Below are 14750 nucleotides of genomic sequence, written 5' to 3'. Positions count from 1 at the left end.
AGAGAGAGAGAGAGAGAGAGAGAGAGAGAGACAGAGAGAGAGACAGAGAGAGAGAGAACGAACACACACTCGCTCACAGACCTCTGTGTGAGTGTTGCTGGCAGAAGGGTTATGCCTCTCCCCAACTGACAGGCTTTGCTGGACTGAGCCTGTCAGCTGTCCCCTTTTAACCGCTGCCCAGGCAGGGAACCACTGAGAAGTTGTATGTGTACTCAACTTCTCTAGTTCCTCAACCTGGGGTTGGATTGGAATAGATATTGATATGGGCTATTGGTGCACTGATAGGATAACGCTATGGATCTGATTGTGTGACTGCCCTCCCCTTCCCAAGGGTTTAGATATATTCACCACTCAGGACAGGTACTTCAGTCTTTGACTTTGAAATAAATAACTATATTTAGTTCTGGCTTAACAGGGTTAAGAACAAGGGAAAGGATGGAAGATTTGGGAATCCTATTGCTAGTTATCTAGATAAATGATCAAAGTTACAGAGATTGCTGGATCAGGTAGAGACTGGAGATTCTTCACCCTCTCACTAACCCTGGCTTGACTTGGCCAGAGCTAAGCCAAAGATTAGGAAAGGCCATTGGTGATCTTTTTGAATGACTATGATATTGCTCTCTCATATCTCTATTGATGATGATTATAATAGCTCTCTCAGGCAAAGCAGTAGAATTGCAGATATAGGGCCCACCCCCCTCTCTTGAACCTTCCACCTCCCACTTCCCAAGATTGCTCCAGACTGAGCTGTCTTGTTCCGTGCATGATGGGTATTTATAGGCTTGGCTCCAACTGACTTTTGGCCCTGGCTCACGGCCCCTGGGTACATTCCGAGGTCTCCAACTGATGGTCTTGTCACTCAAAATGGTATCCATCTTATCCCAGGAATTCATTATAACACCACTGAAAAAAGAAAAAAACAACAAATCCCTTGAGCAAGAAATACATACTGTGGCAAAATAAATTTCTACACTGCCTATATACGTATGATATGTGTATTTCATTCTGTGTCTTGAGACCATCATTTCTCTGTCAGGAGATAGATGGTGTACTTCTTTATTGGTTGAATAAAGTACATTGGGATTTTTAGAACCAAGGCTACTTATAGCTGAGAAATTCTGATTCCTCATTTCTTATTTCTGTTAATTAATCTACCTTACTCAAAACCGTCCACTTTTTTTGATCATTCGCCAATCATTCCACACATTACAAAAGCCATTCTCTATGTAGAAAGGAAGAAATTAGAGCAAGAAGAGGATTACTTTTGAAATTTATTCCTAGCATGATATCATTTTGCCATTTGTATTTTGTTTTTCATTAAACATGTTACCTGCTCCTTCCCTCCTTCCCTGTCTCTTCCCTTCCTTGTTCCTTCCATCTCTTTTCCTCTCCTTTTTCTCTCCTTCCTTCCCTCCCTTCCTTCCCTCTCCTTACTAACTTATCCACCCACCGTTATACAAATAAAAACAATTAATCAAAACATATTAACACATTTTCTATGTCTGAAAGTGTGTCATCTTGCACCTCTAGTCATTCATGTCTCTGCTAAAATGTAGATGCCAAGCTTTATCACCTGACTTTTGAAGTCAAGAACTGGTCTGTTTCTGTAGTCTTCCAATGTGATTTTTCCTCTCCATTATTGTTATCATTACATTTCCTGATTCTTCCTATTTCACTTTGCATCTTTTTTTTCAGTACTCAGCTTTCCTGATTTCTTCGGAGCATTTGAAATTATTCATCACTTTCTTCAGTGTTTTCATTATGTGGCTCTCTCCTCATTCTCTTTTACCTTTCTGACCTCTGTTGTGTTTCCTTTGAAGGATCTTTATATTTATTGTATGCTAAAATACTATATAAAATGCTAGCTATCTATATCTGCTAACTGTAGATATACTTCAAAGCTCTATTTGTACCTTCTTCAATTTTCTCAGTGTAATATTTCACTTAATAATGTCATCAACTTCCATGGGATTTATCTCTATGTAAATGATTTCCAGACCCATATATTCCCCCTAAACCAATGTTGGCAAACCTTTTAGAGACAGAATGCCAGGCCTTCCCCCTAGACTGAGTGCTGTGTCTGTCTCCTCTCTGCCCCTCCTCCCCCACTGCATACCCTCCTCCTCCCTCCACTGAGGGCTGGGAATGCCCTGCCCTGCGCTGCCCCCCCCCCCCGCTGCCCCCCCCCCCAGAGTAGGGAGAAAGTGTTCCCATTGGGCTGCTGGTGCAGAGGGGGTAAGGGAAATGAGGAATGTTCTTAGCACCTGTAGAGAGGGGAAGGAGGAGTGGCCTGAGTGCTCTGCTCCCTTCCAGCTCTGCCTCCTGTGAGCCATCTACCTTACCCCCTGTGTGCTCCCATTGGCTGCTGGTCAGAGGGGCGGGAGATATGAGAAANATGGATCTTCTGCCCAAATGTTTACATTTATAATATCTATCCATGATTAAATTGTGTATTTAAATATGCCTAAGTTTAATTCACCTAATCTGGCTCATTTGTAAAAAAGCTCTAAAGCCATTTTGTCTACCTCACAATAAAATTGGGCAGACTCTGCCTCAGGAGACCTCAAATGAGTTTATATTGATGAGATACAGATGATTGTCTAGGTCAGTGATGGTGAACCTTTTAGAGATGGTCCTTCCCCCACTCCATCCCCCAGACCTTGTGCCTATGCCTGCCTCTCCCCCCAACCTCATGTTATGTCCCCTCCCTCCACAGAGTGCTAGGTGCCCCCCATCCCTTATCAGAGGGAAGAGAAAAAGTGCTCCCATGGGGCTGCTGGGCAGGTGAAGTGAGGAATGTTCTCAACAAGTGTAGAAAGGGGAGAGGAGTGGCCTGAGTGCTCTGCTCCCTTCCAGCTCTGCCTCCTGTGAGCCATCTACCTTACCCCCTGTGTGCTCCCATTGGCTGCTGGTCAGAGGGGCGGGAGATATGAGAAAATGCCAACAGACATGGTATAGAGGAGGATGGGTACAGCTCTGCCCCAGTCCCTCTGCCTTTCTAGGAACTAACTCTGGGGGTGGGGTGTGTGTGTGTGTGGGGTGTGCGTGTCCACAGAGAGTGCTCTGAGTGCCTTCTTTGGCACCCATGCCATAAGTTCACCATCACTGCCCTAGATGTTTTTTTCCCTGAGGTCTAACCCATATCATCAGTTCTCTTTTGGACATTTCACACTCAGTGCCAAGTGAGTATTTCAAACTCAATGTGTCCAAAACAGAACTTCTTTTCTCCTTTCCCTTTTAATTTATCCTTCTTTTAAAATTATATGTTACTGTCCATCCTCTTGGTTATTTAAAGGTTGCAACTTTGGTGTCATCCTTGACTCTTCATGCTCACTCACCTCAAACATATTGACATTTGCCAAATATCTCTCCTACATATCTTTAGTGTTCTTTTCACACAGCTGGTCCTGTGACATCTGTCCCATGACTATTGCAGTAAGTTTTTATTTGGTTTCTACTTCAAGTCTCCCCACTTTAATCCATAAACTCATTTTTCAAACTGCTGCCAAAGCATAGATCTTCCCATGTCACCTCCATAGTTAATAAACACTAGTGATTTCCAGTAACTTTAAGTCCTTTTTTCTTTTGTTTGATCATTTAAAGCTCTTCACAACCTGACTGTTTCCTCCTAACTTTTCTGACTTCTTACATTCTATCACCCTTCATTGACACTATGATCAAGCTCCTCTTTCCCTTTTGTTCTTTACACATGACATTCCACCATTCATCTCCTTGCCTTTGCATTGACTGTGCCCCTACCTCCCCTAGGATGTTCTTTGCCATCACTTCTGCTTCTAAGAATACTTGGCTTCCTTCAAGAATTAGCTTAAATACTATCTTCTGCAAGAGAATATTGCTGGTTCCATTTCTCTTCCCACTCCTCCCCCAAATATCTGGTACCTTCTCTCAGATTATCTTTGATCTTATATGTTTCTTGCTTATTTCTTTTTATTTATGTGTTGGCTTACATAGAATTTAAGCTGCTTGAGGGTGAAGACTTTTAAATTGTGAAGAATAGCAATCACTAGTTTGAAATTGAATATTTGACAGTGAAATGGCTAGTATCTTCCTATATGTACTTAGAAATGTATGTTTCTTTTAGATATTGTTCCTTATTATGTTCTTTTGAGTTTATTTATCTCACAGAGACTTGTATAACTCATACCTACTTTTTATGAAAAAAATTATTTTTATGTAAGAAGACTACTTAGTAGTGGTAGTGGCATATTTTTATATTCTCTGCTACCAAAGAAAATGAAGTTGTCGAATCTCTTGAGCATGGGAGTTCTTAGCTGCAGTGGACAAAGCTAAGCAGTAGGAATTAAATTCATTATTAATATGTAAGCCCCTGGATTTGGGAGTCCACCAGGATTTCCAAGGAGAGACAAATCGATCAAGATCCAAAATTGAATGGACTTCCTGAAGTGAATTGAATCTCTTCTTGAGATCAGGGGCCTCTGAGTGGTCCCTATACTTAGAGCAGAGGTGGGATAAGAGACTTGGTCTTTAAAAGAAAGACAATGACAAAGAGATAGACACTAAATAAAAATTATTGCCTTGTTTCAAAAACATCTCTGTGAGAATGGTCTTGTAGGAGAAATTGCACAGAGATGGTTTGGAATGTTGGGCAAAGAAATTGATTGACAAGGGAGGCAGTTGAAGGGGGGAGGAAGAGAGACTTCTGGGAGAGGACAGTTACACTTGGAGGGGCTTTGGTTCTGGACCCGGGGGACTGAAAGGAGGTCGGTCTCTTCCTCAGGATAGAAAACACATCTATTCCTGGGAGTTTCCCACCTCTTGCCTCTGCCCTGATACCTGTGGATTGTGCTACTGGAGGAAAAGGATTTAGAAGCTGCTGAACTGAAAGCCTGTCTTGAGGGGTAACAACACAGAGACAGGCTAAACCAGTTCTGAAGATCAAGATCTTTGCTGACTACTGCTAAAGACACTGAACTCAAGAAATCTAGCACAGTAATAGCATAGGATAGAAAGAAAGAAACCTCCATAGGCCTGTGAGCCTTGAGCTCAGATCTGAGAGAGACTTGAAACCATTCTGCTTTAGGTTTAGGGCAAATCCTAATTCCCTCAATCCTGATCCCTTCCCTTTTGAATTTGTTATTAAAGCACCTTCAGTTAATATTACGCAGTCAGACCAATCATTATATGGGTGAAAGGGACCTGAAGGGAGAAAGGGTTTATTAGGGGAGAAGGCTCTCATTAACCTCAAGTTTAGCCAAATCTTGAGGTGTCTGCCATTGCCTCCTCCTCCTCGGGGGCTGCACAGGAGGAGACATCCAGGAAGTTCAGGCATAAAGCAAAGACCTGAACAAAAGCCAATCTTCATTTCCTTCGGTGTCTTTATCCTGGACACACCTCTGCTCCCCTTCTTTCACCTACTCTGTTGGGTCAGAGAGGGAACAGCCATAGCCTCTCCATCAAGCAAAAGGGGTTTCTCCTGAGGTCAGCTGGTCAAACCCCTTTTGACTAGAATCAACCACTATCTCCTACAACAGTAGAAACTCTTCTGCCTAGCCCTGTACTAGAGGACTAGCCGAGCAGGGAGAGGCCATCCGCTCCCTGCTCAGTCAGTTGGGGTTTGGCTAACCACAGAAATGCCACCCCAGGCTTTCCCTTCCTTGTTTACCCTTTGTTAGAGACGACGTGTTTCATGTGTATCCTCGATGAGAAGGAAAATCTTTTTTTCGTACATCATCTTTCATTTCTAACTATATTCTTCCTTCCTTTCCTACTTACTGAGGTATTCCATGCAATTAAGATAAAAACAAAGATGAAAATTTAGTAAAACCAGCTAGTCAGTTGTGTTCGACAGTGTATACATTAGGTTTCTATCTAGGGTTCCTTTGCTCTGTCACCAAAGGGGAGAGAGAGAGACTTCTTAGAAATTCTTCAGGACTAAGCTTGTTCATTATAATGACAACTTTCAGTTTAATTACACTTTTTTTCTTCTTTGTTGTTATTATGTGTACTGTTTTCATGTTTCTGCTTATCTAATTTAGTATTAGGGGCAGCTGGGTGGCTCAGTGGATTGAGAGCCAGGCCTAGAGACTGGAGGTCCTAGGTTCAAGTCCGGCCTCGGACACTTCCAGCTGTGTGACCTTGGGCAAGTCACTTGACCCCTACTGCCCACCCTTACCACTCCTGGGCCAAGGACAGTCCCTAGCCCGGATGAAAAAGGAGGAGGGTTGGGCGTGGGGCTAGCAACCCCACCCTGTAAAAACTACATCTGCTAAAGAAACTGCAACCTAAAGTAGGGGCAGCTGGGCTAGCTCAGTGGATTGAGAGCCAGGCCTGGAGACGAAAGGTCCTAGGTTCAAACCCGGGCTCAGACACTTCCCAGCTGGGTGACCCTGAGTGACCCATTGCCTACTGGTTGTGGCCCTATGCTCCTAGAATGGAGTCCCAGGATAAAAAAAAAAAAAAAAATTTAGTATTAGTTCATCTAAGTCTTCCCATACTTCTGTATTCTTCACATGCACTGAATTTTGTTGTTGTTTTTTTGTTATACATGGGATGGGTTGGCAGAGATGATGACTATGAAGAATAAAAAGAAGCTTGGGAAGACTTATATGAGCAGATTCAGTAGGTGGTATAGTAAATAGAGTGCTTGAGTTGGAGTCAGAAAGACCTACGTTCAAATTCTGTCCTCAAACTCTGAGTCATCCTCAGCAAATCACTTAATTTCCATCAGCCTTAGCTTCTTCATCTATTCAAATTACTATAGTGACCTGGCCTTTTCTTGAGAAAGAGATGAGAAAACAGATCTCCCTGTCTCTTATATTATGGACATGGGGCATTGTATATACTATCAGACTCATTTGTATATATTGGGTAGTTCTACTAAAATGCTTTCTTTTAAGGTTTTTGTTTGTTTTTAGAAGGGACGGCTTGCTGTTTAGGGAAAGAAGAAGAGATGTAATCAGAATGATGGTATTAAAATGTATTAATAAAAAATTGAAATTTAAAAGAACAAAAGATAATTTGCTTACTTATGACATCTTCCACTTGGGAGCAGGGGGAGTCTTATTGTTTTCATTTTAGTATAACATATACATTTTTTTTTATTGCTTTTGGTCTGTTGATTGATAGACCTTTCAAAATTAGCCAGTTTAATTGCTAAGTTTTGTTATTCTCTGTTAAAGATAAAAATGAATTACAACACTGAGAAGACTTGCTTTGTGGAGTCAGTAGAAAGTGGATTTTATTTTGATTGTGAGTTGTGTCTTCATTTGCCCCCTTCTGTTTAAGGAGTGAATAAATTAGTGAGCTAATTTTTTTGTCTTTCTTATTGGTAGATATGTGGATTTAATTGTTATTCTGTGAAATTGTGTGCTTGTGTGCATACAAAGAAAAGCTAATTTTTAAAATGAATTGAGAAGAAAAATTTAACTCATTACAGTTTTACCCAGTTTTGTGTAAGATATTTCTAGGTTTTAAGCAATGTATATGAATTTAATCCTTTCATCAAAAGAAATTATTGGATATGTATGCTATTATGTCAAGCGTATGGCATGTGAGAGTTTTAGTTTAATATTAGAAATTATAAAATTTCAAACAGAAAATATGCACTATTTTTCTAACTATTCCACTTAATCAGGTTGCTTTTATTCTTTATCTAAATTTTTATTCTTTCTTTTCCTTTCTAGACAATGATAAGCATTTTATAAAATCAACATATGTGGCATGTTGAGAAAATTGAGTACTTAAATCATGTTGCACTTGAATTTTCTTGCTCTAATTGCTAAAAGCACCAGTAGTAGACTAGAAAGGTATCTATTTTCAGGCATTTTGCCTACATTTTGCTAAAGTTGCTGAATAATTATAATTGCTTGTAACTCAGAGTTTAAAAGAAGAAATATATTTTAGTTTATTTTAAAATTAATTATTGAAGATTATCCTCCTTTATCTTTAAGTAAATAAACATTAAGTTGTGTTTTTTTCTTTTAAAATAATTTTTAAAAATATTTTTTCCAAGCAAGATTTTTAGGATTATTTTTGTCAGCAGATGGCATCACAGTTCTTTTTATTACAGAAAATATTTTTTGATAATATTTGATGAACAAAAAGCAGTAGGTCTCCCAGAAACAGTTCAAATTTAGAAAGGAGGAAATGAGTTATTTCACAGAAATCCAGCTGAGAAAGTTTCTCTGAATAGCAACAGTCTTTTGCCTCTAAACTATAACTTCATAATTTATATGAATGCATGATGATTCTTAGAGGAATTAAATTTCTTAGACTGTGTGTACATGTAGAAACTCATACATATTTGTGTCTATATGTTCACTTTTACTAAAGTCATATATAGTATATGGTGAAAGTAGAGATGTGGAGAGTAGAAAGGGGATACTTTGTTGTAATTATACTTTCATATTAATCAGTTATGGAACGAAACTGCATATAATTGTTAAAAATGACCCAACCTTGGACAAGTTTCCATTACCTTTAGATCTAAATTAATTTATTTGTAATGTGAAGGGAGTGAATTAGATGTATCTTTGAAGCTATTTGTTTTAGAATTCAGTGAAATTCATTTCACAGAGTAGGAATCATAGAATTGGAAATCAAATCATAGTTGGAAAAGACTTCAAAAACGCACCTAGTCCAACCTCTCTCTCAGGCTTGAATTCACAGTACAGTTTCTCAGAACATTTGGTGGAATAAAAAGTTCCTCAAGGGTAGATAAAGACCATCTTTTCTTTTCTTTTCTTTTTTTTAAAATCTCTAATGCCTAGCGTGTAGTAAATGCTTAATAAATGCCTCTGATTCATTCAGCCTTTGTGATGGAAACACTTACTGTCTTCCAGGACAGCTCATTCTATTTACAGACAGCTTTAATTGATTAAAGCAAATTTTCCTATTGTGTGAATTAAAATATTTAGGGGACCTTGATCCTGTGTACCTCAGTGGTGGGACAAAGGAGTCACAGTCACGTGTCCCCGGAGGCATGCAAAGTCCCCCAGTATCGCCACTGAGGGAGGAGCTACAGGTTCTAAAAACCTGGAGAAGCAGAGAGCTCTCTTTTCTCTGGATCAAGCTCTTGAACTAACGGGCTGTCTGGCTGCTCTCTTATCTCACCAGGCCATCTCTGACAAGCTGAGACTTGGGGGCTGGCTGCAGAGGAGGATTGGATTTTTGCCTCAAGTTAGCAAGACTGAAACCTATTACTTTCTCTCTCTTTACTGTTAAATGCTTCTAAATCTAGTAATAAGCCTCCAGATTAATTTTTATTTATAACACTATTGAGACATAATCTGCTTTCCTGTGACATAAGTCCTGATTGTCTCTTCTTTGTCCAAGTAGATTGTGTAATACCAGTTCTACCTAGGAGTCTTTGAAATATTTAACAATATCAATCATAGGCTTTCCTATGCTTTCTTTTCTAGGTTCAACATTCTATGTTCAGTTAATTTTCTATCAAAGTGATTATAAAAGTGTTCCAATTTTTACATATTTTTCCTAAAGTGTAATATAGAACTGAAGGCAGAATTCCAAATCTGGTTTGGTGAGAGCAGAACATTGTCTCACTATTCATTTCAGTAAATATTTACTAAAGGCCTGTTATGTGCATTAGAGATACAAAATTATGACATCTTTTGTCAAAGCCCCTTTCTCTCAACAATTCTCTTCTTCCTCTTCTCTAGAGAGAAAAAAATCCCTCCCTTGTAATTCATAAATCTAGGTAAGCAAAATAAATCTAGCTATGGCTGAAAATGTGACCCTTATTCTGACTCTCTCTTCTACCATATCTCTCCCCCAAGAAGTAGAAATCATGGTTATTCTTTACATTGTTCAGGATTCTTAGCTTTTCAGTTATTTTCTTTTACAATTTGTAGTCATTATTTAAATAAATTATTTTTTCCCCCTTTTCTTGTTAATAAAATTATTTAGAGACATAAATTTTCTTTTAAGGATGCTTTGGCTGCATCTCTAAAGTTATATCTCATTGCAATTTTATTTGATAAAATCATCCACTTTTGTAATTTGTCCTTTGAATTACCAATCTTTAGGAATTATCTCAATTCTTCAGAAGTCCCTTATTGTTTTTATTTTTTATTGAATGTGGTCAATAAAGGATGCTTTTAATGTTTTTGCAGTTGGTCATGAGGTTATTATACTCTAGCACAGTGATGGACAAACTACAGTCTGCGGGAGAGATGAGGCTGCCTGAAATGTTATATCTTGCCGAGTGACATTATTCCCAATCTGATGAATACAATGAGTAGGATACAATACAATGAAACTTCAAAAGAGTTGCCTTAGAAACAGACTGACAGATGAGCATTTCTTTTCCTTTGGCCCCCTCTTTAAAAAGTTTGCCCATCACTGCTCTAGCACATAGTCAATTTTTGTAAAGATGCCATGGTGCTCCTGACAAATACATTCTTATTCAGTATTCACAAGATGTATCATATTTAATTTTTCCAAAATTATATGCATAGCCTTAACTTCTTGTTTATATTTTTATTTGACTTATCTAGGTCCAAAAGGGACATATTGAGTTCCCCAGCTAATATAGTTTTTTTTAATTTTTTATTTTTTTAAAAAACCCTTACCTTCCGTCTTGGAGTCAATACTGTGTATTGGCTCCAAGGCAGAAGAGTGGTAAGGGTAGGCAATGGAGGTCAAGTGACTTGCCCAGGGTCACACAGCTGAGAAGTGTCTGAGGCCAGATTTGAACCTAGGACCTCCCGTCTCTAGGCCTGACTCTCAATCCCCTGAGCTACCCAGCTGCCCCCACCAGCTAATATAGTTTTGCTATTATAACTATTACAATTCCTGTAACTAGATAACTTTTCCTGTAAGTGCATATAAAGTTGATGTTATCTGTGGTATCTTTAAGCATAATTTTTTATTGCTTATCTCTTTTAACCTTGCTTGTTTTTACTTTTGTCTGAAAATCATAATCACTACCTCTTTAAAATTTGCCTGAGAAATAAACTTTTTCTGAATTGCCTCTTTCTTTTTATGAATCATTGTTTGAAGTGTATTTCTTACAAAACAAGCAGGTATTGTTGAATTCTGTTTCCTAACCCATTCTGCTACTCTGTGAATGCATACTGTTCATGTTCATTATTATAATTGCTAATGTGTGCTTTTCTTCATCATACCTTCTATATTTTTCCCCCTCTCTTTCCTTATCTCTATGCAGAAGGAGGTGATGAAAAAGGAGGAATCTGAAACATTAGTGATCTATATTTAAAATGATCTGTTCCAGTCCATTTTACGAATGAGAAAATTGGTTCTCAGAGAAATTAAGTGACTGACTGCATTCACACAGCTAATAACTATTAGAGATAGAATTCAAATAGATGTTATGATTCTTCCAGTACTATTACATTGTCTTTACAGTGACTTATTTCTTTTTATTGATCAGAATCAGCTCTAGTTCCTCTGATTTCTTCCTATACATTTGCAGTACAAATATAAACAGCAAGCTAAGTCAGAAGTTTTTTAGAAACAATATGTTAACAGAGAAGGATTTCCAGCCAGTTTCCAAATAGTTGAATTCCTCCATTGCAAATATTTCTTGTTATATTCCTTTAGATTCATATTCCAGAGTTTAGCCATTTCTTAGTCATTGAGCAGATAGTTTCAGGCTTTTAGTTTTCACAGACAATAGTTAATTCAGATGTGAATATTTTCAAATAAGTCTTTCTTGCTCTCGGTCTTTACTTTCTTGGGTGGGATATAAATGCAGAAGTAGGACCTCTCAAGCAAAGAGTTGAACAATATAATAACTTTGCTTGCATAATTTCACAGTTTTTTTTCCCTGAGCAGTAGGACCAATTTACAGTTCCTCCAGCAGTGAATTAGTCTGCCTGTCTTCCCAAAGCTCCTTTAACTTTTAATATGTCCATCTTTCCTATGGCTGTGAGTTGATGCCTATTTTACTTCATATTTATCTTATTGGGAGTGATTTTGAACAACTTTTCAGATGCCCCTTAGTGGTCTGCATTTGTTTGTTTTGGAAACTTCTTTAGCTTTCTTCCTATATTCTTCAACAGCTTCTTAGCCCCTCTCAGTATCTCATTCTTTTTTTCCTATACTTGAAGAAGGGATACTTCTATTCCTACTATTATTCAGAGTCCCCAAAGGAGTGGAGGTGGGGTTAGGAAAGAAAGAAAATAATTTCTATTCATTAAAAAAAACAACTATTAAAGTTCAAGTTAAACATAATGGACAATAGTAATACATACAGTTGCAATGGAGTTGTAAATGCCCTTTTATATATTTTTGATTAATTGTTCTCAGGGAGTATGCTTTTAAAATTTGCTGTGTCAAATCAAAATTTATCAATTAAAAGTACATTTTAAAAAATTGTGAGATGTTTTCATAGTTGATATATTTGTCAGTTCAGCATAGTGTAGTAGATAGAGAACTGGCCCCTGAGCAAAGAATACTTGGGTTAAGTCCCACCCCTGACACTTCTGGCTTTATGATGGCAAGTCACTTGAACTCTCAGTGAGGTTCTAGGCAACTCTAAGACTGTGTATTGCAGAGAAAGAACCAGTCTTCATAGAAAAAGGGACTGCTTCATGCAGGAATTCTCTATGTCAGCAAAATCACAAGTCTGTTCCCTATCCCGATCCACTGAATATAGTCATTATTATTCCTTTCATCATATTAGAAATGACAGCATTAAAGGCAAAACTCGTTCAGTAGGCTAAAAATATCACTTGTCCTACTATTATTATAACAGTAGAACAGGTTAGTCTTTTGTTAAATAAAAATTTTAAATTATGGCTATTTTCACCTTCATTTAAGTGTAGACAATCAACATAACAGTAAATCAAACCTTGTTTGTAGATATAAATACTTGTATTGAAAATTTAATAATCAGAGTTGACTCCAGCACACCTGATTCCTATTGTGATCTTATTCTACCTTTTCCTGATTTTCTGCCTTTGTACTTACTTTCCATGTTTCCTGTGATGAAATCCTTCTATCCATCCCCATCCTGTCTTTACTTGTTGAAATGTTAATTTTTCTCTTTAACTCTCCAGCCCTTTATTCTTATTCTTCCTTTCTCCCCCTTTTCAGACAGAAGTAATACCTCTTTCCTTAAATTTCTCATGGCATTCTCTTTGACATTTCCTATCATTGTTTATACATGTTATCTTAAAACTCCTTTAAGGGAGGAGATATAATTAAAAAAAAAATCTTTCTGGCACTAATACTTAGCACAGTACCTAAAGTGTAATAAACACATACGTTTTTAAAAAATTAAACCTATAATTCCAAGTATATTGGTGGAGTTCCAACCATGTTAATTTCTTTCTTAAGAAAAACCTTTGTGTTCTTATACTTTCCTTGAGCTATGGATGAAGTCTAATCTCTATTATATGAAATAATCTAATTTCCCATAAACTACATATTTTACCTTTATGTAAAGTACATGTATATGTATATGATTTTATATGTATATATATATTTATAAAACATAGGTTTGGCAGTCTTTATTAGTTACCTGTGCCCAAGATATTTTCAGTACTGCTTTATGGCATTCTGATGCATAATTATATAAATCATAACTACCTGGACCCTGGATAAATCTGAATTCTTGTCAAGGGGCTATTATTACTACAGAACTTTTTTCTAGGTTGAAGAGACTACTTTGCTCTTTTTAAATGGAAACCTGTTCATGTTTTTCTTTTTTGAGAGGTATTTTAGATCCTCTTCTTATATGTATATATTTCCCTGTCATGACCTAATTTTCCCTGTAGAGTTTGGGAAGATTATTCTCTTAGTTTTTGGCTTCACTTGCTTTAAAAAAGATACTGATAGTTGAGGTGGTTACTGGCCATTAAATTTCATCAGCAGGTGGTCTGATGACTCCATTTATAATAATATGACAATATTTACATAGAGTTACACATGTGGGCATTGACAAAATCTCATATTAGTTCAGGATATGTTAAAATGCTTGAAAGCAAGGATTTTCTTTCTCTTATTAAATTCTTCATATCTTTGTAGCTTTAAAAAGTTTGAATTTCTGACTTCTATGTGGCAAAATTCTTAGAATGATAATAAAATACTGGCATATTTCTGTAAGGTAAAAATAGATTATTAATTTTGTGTTATGGTCTGAAAGTGCTGTTTTCTTTCTTTCTTTTTTTTTTTTTTTAAACCCTTACCTTCTGTCTTGGAGTCAATACTGTGTATTGGCTCCAAGGCAGTAGAGTGGTAGAGTGGTAAGGGTAGGCAATGGGGGTCAAGTGACTTGCCCAGGGTCACACAGCTGGGAAGTGTGTGAGGCCAGATTTGAACCTAGGGCCTCCCATTTCTAGGCCTGGCTCTCAATCCACTGAGCTACCCAGCTACCCCAATAGTTTTCTGTTGATGCTTTTAGAGGGAAAATATAGGGTTTGGAAAACTATATTTTAAACTAGATGATAGTTATAGAAAAGGTAAATTTAAAAAAAATAATTTATATTAGATATGCCAAATATTATATTTATTTCTAGCTTAGCCTTCCTCTAGACTGTTTTGGTTAGTGTTCTTATCACTAGTTTGTTATTTATTTTTTGTGACACTCCTTTCTCTTGGCTCTTCTCATACTTCTCAGACCCCTGCTTGGGTCTTTATCCTCTTGGTCTCTATGCACAGGTATACTCAAAGGCTTTGTCCAGTGCAATATCTCAGGTAGTTAGGTATCAGAGTGTACAAAGAGCTCGACCTGGAGCCACAAAATTATTAGTTGTTTTTCAGTCAAGTTCTAACTCTTTGGGACC

The 14750-nt window shown here is 37.5% G+C and overlaps 1 protein-coding gene across 1 annotated transcript in view; it reads left to right on the top strand.

Annotated features, from left to right (window-relative positions):
- Positions 1 to 14750, top strand: part of WDR37 (WD repeat domain 37) — an 80007-nt gene that overhangs the window by 41345 nt on the left and 23912 nt on the right. The window lies entirely within an intron of this gene.

Source organism: Gracilinanus agilis, chromosome 5, assembly GCF_016433145.1.
Source record: "Gracilinanus agilis isolate LMUSP501 chromosome 5, AgileGrace, whole genome shotgun sequence".
NCBI lineage: Eukaryota > Metazoa > Chordata > Mammalia > Didelphimorphia > Didelphidae > Gracilinanus > Gracilinanus agilis.
Note: the sequence above shows the minus strand (reverse complement) of the source record. Positions and strands in the feature narration are given on the sequence as shown.